General features: G+C 40.6%; 1 non-coding gene across 1 annotated transcript; it reads left to right on the top strand.

The window, feature by feature from the left end:
* The first annotated feature begins 6,782 nt into the window (after window positions 1-6,782).
* Trnas-cga (transfer RNA serine (anticodon CGA)) lies at window positions 6,783-6,864 on the top strand. The gene has a single exon. It is a non-coding gene; the product is annotated as a tRNA-Ser (tRNA).
* The last annotated feature ends 294 nt before the right edge of the window (window positions 6,865-7,158 follow it).

Below are 7,158 nucleotides of genomic sequence, written 5' to 3'. Positions count from 1 at the left end.
AGCCACGAAAAAAAGTGTACCGTTGCTTGTCGCGCGAGGAAAAGTGTGCCACGATTATTTTGCGAGCGAGCAGACAGTGCGTTGCCATTACTGTTTCGAATTGGCATAGTTCAACAAACAATATGGCTATAATTAGCTGTGACTTAAGTGTATGAATGAAAGTTTTGGCAACTATAATTTTCATAAAATGGGATATATCGGACGTGGAGTGCATTTGAGTTGTATTATGTTCCTAGACAGTTAATGTTGCAATTAAGCTCACAAACAGAGTGCAGATCTCTCAGCAGCACGAATTTATCAGTGATAAACACAAAATAAGATTAAATTCTTACGCCCTCAGGCTGTATTAAATTCAAATAAGGTGAATGTCCCAATTTCTGCTCATTTAAGAGGTAACTCGTCGTAAAGAAGCTGTAAAAAATTTGTTTGCGATGAAAATTTGCAGAGTAATTGCTTAATTCTTTAATAATAAATCAACCAATTCAAAAACTATTTAAGAAGGATATTTCAAGATGTTTAACTATTAGTAATTTGTAATTAAATATATAATGCTCTAAATGTCCATATTTCTGCTCGTGAAAAATAGCGATGTATGTATTGCGCCAAGCTCGTGCAACACTCGCGTAAATGTTTAAATAATTTAAAATTATTTTGTTGCAACTATAGTACAAACGTGACGCTTGTAATAATAAGAAAAATACGAAATGAGCAGAAATGGGGACATGAGCAGAAATTGGGACATTCACCTTATCGAATCATTACGAACTTCCCATAATTGATTTAAACAAAGATATAACTAGTTTCTCCTTAATACCACACGCTTATTCTTCAATTCCTTTATCACCTGATGAAATAAAATATTAGGAGCCTCTTTCCTCGATCAATCCTGCGTGAATTCTCCAATGATCGTTCACTTTAATCCTCGCGCGTGAGTCCAGATTGTTTACGCGACTCCTGTATGCGAAAATTCGACAGATGGAAACCGAAGCTAGATCGAAACACCCGTTATACAACTGCGCGCATGCCGTTGCACTCCGCGCGGCAAGGACGCAATCTGGAACAGCCGTAAACGGACTTGACTACTTGAGAGATTGCTGATTGTAACTGGTTGTTGGTCAGCCTGCTGCCTTGCCGGCCCGCACATCCGGATTCTACAGGAATAAATACAAACTGATACCCACGAGGAAGTAGCAGTCCCTCTGTGTTTCTCTTTCTCGCTCGCCACGATGCACGCACGCGGCGCAACCTCTTCCTCCCCATTTTCTTCTCGTCACGTTAATCCTGCTCGATATCCGGTGCCCTTCCATGGGCATCCTGCGCAGCCTGTCCGCGTCCACGGTGAAAAATACCGGTCATTTGTAAGATAGAGTAACCGATCCCGCCGTGGGATTAACGGTGGCTCGCAGACGGTATGCAAATGCACGGAGGGAGGCGTAAATCATTCGCTCATGCCGAACGGATGAATATTGATCGGCATGGACGCTTGGGGACGACCATTCGCGGTTACTGGCACGCAATTCTTTAGATTTCAGTTACGGTATCTTGGGAGGTGTCTGTTTGGGGTGAGTGTTCTGGGTGGTGGAATTCTTAGGTAGCTCTGATTCCGTGGATTTTAATTTGGACAGATGTAAGGTAAGTGCACCCCGGGTCGACTGCAGGGGCACCGTTGTATGCGTTTATTCATCTATATTCATTGTGTTTCGTTAAGCAGAAAACTGCTAATTGGTTTTCCAATGGAGGGGTGCCATGACGATCTTGCCCAGGGGTGCCAATATGCTAAAGCCGGCACTGAGTGCACCTGATATCGCCTAGCACGTACCTTGCCGCTGGTGATACCGTGAACTGGGGGAACATTGGCAGTTACTATTACCCGGCCGAAAGAAGATCCCCAAGAGGCGGGCTCGGGTGATACAGTCCGTCGCTATGACGATTGGTCAAATCACCTATTTTGGCACACTTTTAAAGACGCGACACACGAATTTTGGTTATTGGCTGAAGTAGGCACATACATTGTCGCACCGCACGACGAAGAGAGCGCACAAAACACATCGAGATCGAGTGGAATAGAGCGATCTGACCGACGAACGCCAAAGCAATAGCGTAGGCATCTCAGACGGTTAACCATTAATATATAATAACATAAAAATTTCCTTATTTTTCACAATATATTCAGGAAAGTATTATCATTGGTTTGGTTAGATTTTTCTGATTAAAATAAGCCCAAACGCAATCTCGCACAGATTGTTTAAAAAATAAGGAAATTTTTATGTTATTATATATTAATGGTTAACCGTCTGAGATGCCTACGCTATTGCTTTGGCGTTCGTCGGTCAGATCGCTCTATTCCACTCGATCTCGATGTGTTTTGTGCGCTCTCTTCGTCGCGCGGTGCGACAATGTATGTGCCTACTTCAGCCAATAACCAAAATTCGTGTGTCGCGTCTTTAAAAGTGTGCCAAAATAGGTGATTCGACCAATCGTCATAGCGACGGACTGTATCGCCCAAGCCCGCCTCTTGGGGATCTTCTTTCGGCCGGGTAATAGTACTTAACATGTATTAAAGAAGGAGAAGCACAAAAATAATTAGGGTGAGTCAGGGCGAGATGGTCATACGGGAGAGATGGGCAATGACATTCTTCTTTCATTTGTGAAATTTGTGTATTAAATAATAATTTTTCGTTTATTGGTATTAACAGATATGTGGACAAAGGATTGGAGGTTTGTTCTACATCATTTTCGTTGCTTTATTTCGAATAGGTTGGCTGTAGGAGGCTCTGAACGAAAATATGACCATCTCTCCCGCACTTACCTTATGCATTCTCACACTTGTAGTACCTAGGATCACAAACGATGCGATGATATAGTAGGATACCTAAACAAATGTTTATGTTAATCAACCCTTAGCTCCACTGGCGGGGTACAAACGTGCCCCACTGCACACAACTACGCAAATACTTCTCGCGTGGCACATGCAACATTGTCGCGCCTCCATGTATTCTTATGTTATATTTGTAATAAATGATTATCTTTCAGCTTCAGAATGTTTAATTATTACACGCACCCAAAAAAACACCAACTGTTCAACCCTCATCCGTTCCACATTTTACGAACTTAATCTGTGTCTCTGAGTCAAATTGACACAGTGGTAAAAGATCGATAAAATGACGAGGTAAACAGTTATTTTTCGATATTTTTTTATTCAAATTGATGAGCTAACATTTACTTCTTAGATTGTTCACAACTTTGGCATAAAATCAAACGATGTGCAGGGCATACTTGTTGATGCAAGAATCACAAATAACAGAAAAATATATTACGGGAAAACTGTGGCAAATTGACACGAGGGACGGATGAGGATTGAATTTCAATGCAGTTAAAACCCTTATCAAAATTTGGGGTACAAAACTACCCCGCGGGTATAGTTGTGTAGCCAGATTTGGTCAGTGAAACTAAGGGTTAAAAAAAATGAAATTAAAGAATAAAATAAATATAACAGAGAGATTATGGATATTGGTAAAACTTTATCTGTTAGTGCTATTTATATGGTTTGCCAATTAACATGTATTAAAGAAGGAAAAGGATAAAGATGTATGCGTTCTGACACTTGTAGTGCAATCAGAAAAGAGGCAATGTTATAATAGGATACTTAGAGCAAATGTAAACACGTTAATTTTTATATTATGTAACAAAATGTTTCACAAACATGTCAATGTTCCCCCAGTTTGCGGTATCTCGTATAGAAAGTGTTGACATGTGTTGGTAATGAAGTAAACTAGTAGCCAAGCATGTGTAGGAAGTAGGAAGACATACTATGGTTGCAACGTCACTTGAGCAACGCCTGTTCTCGACGAATCATTGCTTCTGTCAAACAGAAATCTGCTTGAAGTCGTTTCGTTTACTAATTCCTAAGTTACTAGAAGACGTCTGCCATTTAATCACGTAATTTTTGTTCATACTTTCACGAGTTTTCCCGTTTATGGCAATGCCTTTTCGCAAAACGACTGCAACACACGGCATGCGCCCTTTTCTTCCTATTCTTCTGTTTCCCACGACCTTATTTTTCTGAATGATCGATACTTAGAGCAACGAGCCGCTGCAGAGTTGCGAGACTCGTTAGGATTTATAAGCTTCCCCGGCGTACTGCCAGTATGAATCATGTACCGATGCTTCGAAACGACTTTGGCACGTGGACTGATCCGAGGTGTCGTTTTTCTTCACCCACGAAGTGGAACGGATCGATTGGCGCTTCGTTGATTGAAGTAAGCAGGTATTTCGTTGCAGAGAGGCTTCCTCGATAAAACGAACGCTTTCGAGTTAAAGCTGGGAAACTCTATCCTATTAGGGATCATTTTATCGCGACTCTAAATTTGAAATAACTGTAGGGAAAGCCTATTAAGATTATTTAAACAGATATCTGTATAACATTTAAGTTTCAATAACACTAAGGGAGATATATTAAAAAATTTCCCATTTCTAAAGAAGTTTCAAACGTTAAATTTAAAACAACCCCTTCTCTTGTGTTTCCTTTCTCAACTTCTTGATAATTATCGTCTACAGATTTTAAAGCAGATTTAATATTTAAATTTAAAATATCTTTTACCTAAAATACCCAAGCGTCACATTTTTAGCCCCACCTCACCTAAATTGTAGAACAACCCCTACTAACAAATTTAATAGAATCACCGACCAGTAGGTACCTATAGATTTCCTTCAGTACAACTCGTGCATCTAATCTAATGCTTGCCACAAGTTTATATTTATATAATGTCGTGTGTTGTGTCACTGATCCATCACCGTCCAGCCCAAACCGCTAACCCTTCAAACATGAAATTCGGAGGGTATATTCCGATTTTTTTTATATTCCATCCCCAAGGGGGTGGAAAGGGATAAAGTGTGTTTTCACGGATTCCTTAATACCTCTTAGGCCCGATTAGATATAAACTTGGTTTCCACTTACAAAGATTACCCACACAAATGTCTAAAAACCGGATTCAGCATTTTGCCCTAATCAAGCCCTAAGGGAGTGAAAAGGGGTGAAATGTGTTTTCACGGTTTTCTTAAAATCTTTTCGGCCCGATTAAATATCAACTTGTTTTCTACATACAAAGATTTCCCACACAAACCCTTAAATATTAATTTCAGGATTTTTCCCTAATCAAGCCCTAAGGGGTGAAAAGGGGTGAAATGTGTTTTCATGGAGTCCTTAATATCTCTTCGGCCCGATTAGATAACAACTTGGTTTTTACATACAAAGATTTCCCACACAAATCCCTAAGAAATAATTTCAGGATTTTTCCCCAATCAACCCCTAAGGGGTGAAAAGGGGTGTAATATGTTTTCATGGAGTCCTTAATATCTCTTAAGCTCGGAGCGAAGCGCGGGGGTATTTTGCTACTTGAATATAATTCCTTCAACCTGAAGAAATTCCTGGCATTGAAATTTCAAGCAAAAGCAGATTCGTCTACAAATAGGCGACCATGGCGCTAAACGAAATAAAAGGCTCCTATATTCGCAGAAATGAACAGACTCCTGTGGCACGGGGAGAAAAGGAGTAACTCGGGTGTCAAGGTCTTCTGGATATTCGAATTGTCAAGGCTGATGGGAGAAGGTAGATTGGGTCATTAATGTTAACACGTTTCAGTGGGGCCCAGCTAGTAGATTCTGATTTATAATCGTTCGCCGCCATTAAATTCGGTTGGCTGACAGTCTCCGATTAATTCGCTGCAGCGAGAAACCCGCTGCTACCTGATCGTTAAGGTTTCCTTATTCCATCGGCCTTATTCTACTCGGTTAACGAGCTGCTTTTTACCGAAGTTGTTTTCGCTGTTCACGAGTTTCTCGTGATGTGGCTCGACGCCAGGCGAATTTGTTACAGAGTGTCCGATAAATAAACCTAGAATTAATCACCGCTTTGTTCAATATTTTATGCAACTTCGAGGATGCTTCACTGAATGCTGTTGCTCATATATTACTGCCATATTATTCCGTCCAGGGGAATAACATTTATGACACGAATCTTTGTTTTGGGTCAAGCTTGAAAAGTATGATGAATTTCGAGCTTCATAACACAGGTTCTGAATATTGGAAATCAATCTCTACCTATCTGTACAATTATTTTCCTACAATTTCTTGCTGTCACTTAATCGTCCAGCGGTGTTACAAATACACAATCATTTATGTAAAATGGCCCTCAATTCTGCACAACATTTGAAGATTAAAGGTCGTCACCCATTTTGGCGAAGCCTGGCGAAGTCTAGTGAAGTCTGGCGAATCGAAGAAATTAATAATAATTAATTAATTGTCGCTACGCAATTTTTGTAGTTATAAATTTTTCTCTTCGACGGCCTTAAGGGGGTATAAGTCACTTACTTTACTAAAACAGCAAATCGTAAATATGGGGATGATTTTCAGGTCTAATTTAATTGAGCACTGTCTCCTGTTTGTATAAGTAGGTACAATGCGCCTTCGAATTCGTCCACCCCTTTCTTAAATCACCGTGTACATAGGCATTCGTATCACTCAGTCACAAATGATTGATCCTGTTACTTATCGATCTTATTTCGCTACACTCGTACACAAGGGAATCGATCAGTGGCAAGTATCACAAATATTGAGATTGTGCTAAAGATAGAGGTAAATGCGCAAACATTGTCAAATTAAATATAGAGCATTTTTGGATAAGTAGAATTGTTAAGTACATACGAAACTCTTGTGTCAAAGTGCGCAATGGGGGTTGCTTCCCCTAGTTCACCCTCAGTGCGCATGGAACGTACAAGGGGTGAGCAGCCGTGGCCGAGTGGTTAAGGCGTCTGACTCGAAATCAGATTCCCTCTGGGAGCGTAGGTTCGAATCCTACCGGCTGCGAAATGTTTTTTTTTCACCCCCCTCGAGCTCAAACAAAGTCTAAGGCCGGTATTCATAGTCGCTACTTATTCTTAAGCAAATGCTTTAGCATGCGGCATCCTTCACTAGGTTAGTAGCTAGTGAAGGATGCCGCATGCTTAAGCATTTGCTTAAGAATAAGTAGCGACTGTGAGTACCGGCCTAAATCGTGCAACTTTCCTACTTGTTTACTTTTACGTGAGAAGTAGGGCGTTGGTCGAACTTCCGCTATGATAGCACGATCGATGGAATGGACATCAATCGTGAATCTCCTCA

This window comes from Andrena cerasifolii, chromosome 1 (genome assembly GCF_050908995.1).
Source record: "Andrena cerasifolii isolate SP2316 chromosome 1, iyAndCera1_principal, whole genome shotgun sequence".
In the NCBI taxonomy this organism is placed as follows: Eukaryota; Metazoa; Arthropoda; class Insecta; order Hymenoptera; family Andrenidae; genus Andrena; species Andrena cerasifolii.
This window is presented reverse-complemented; position numbering and strand designations above follow the sequence as displayed.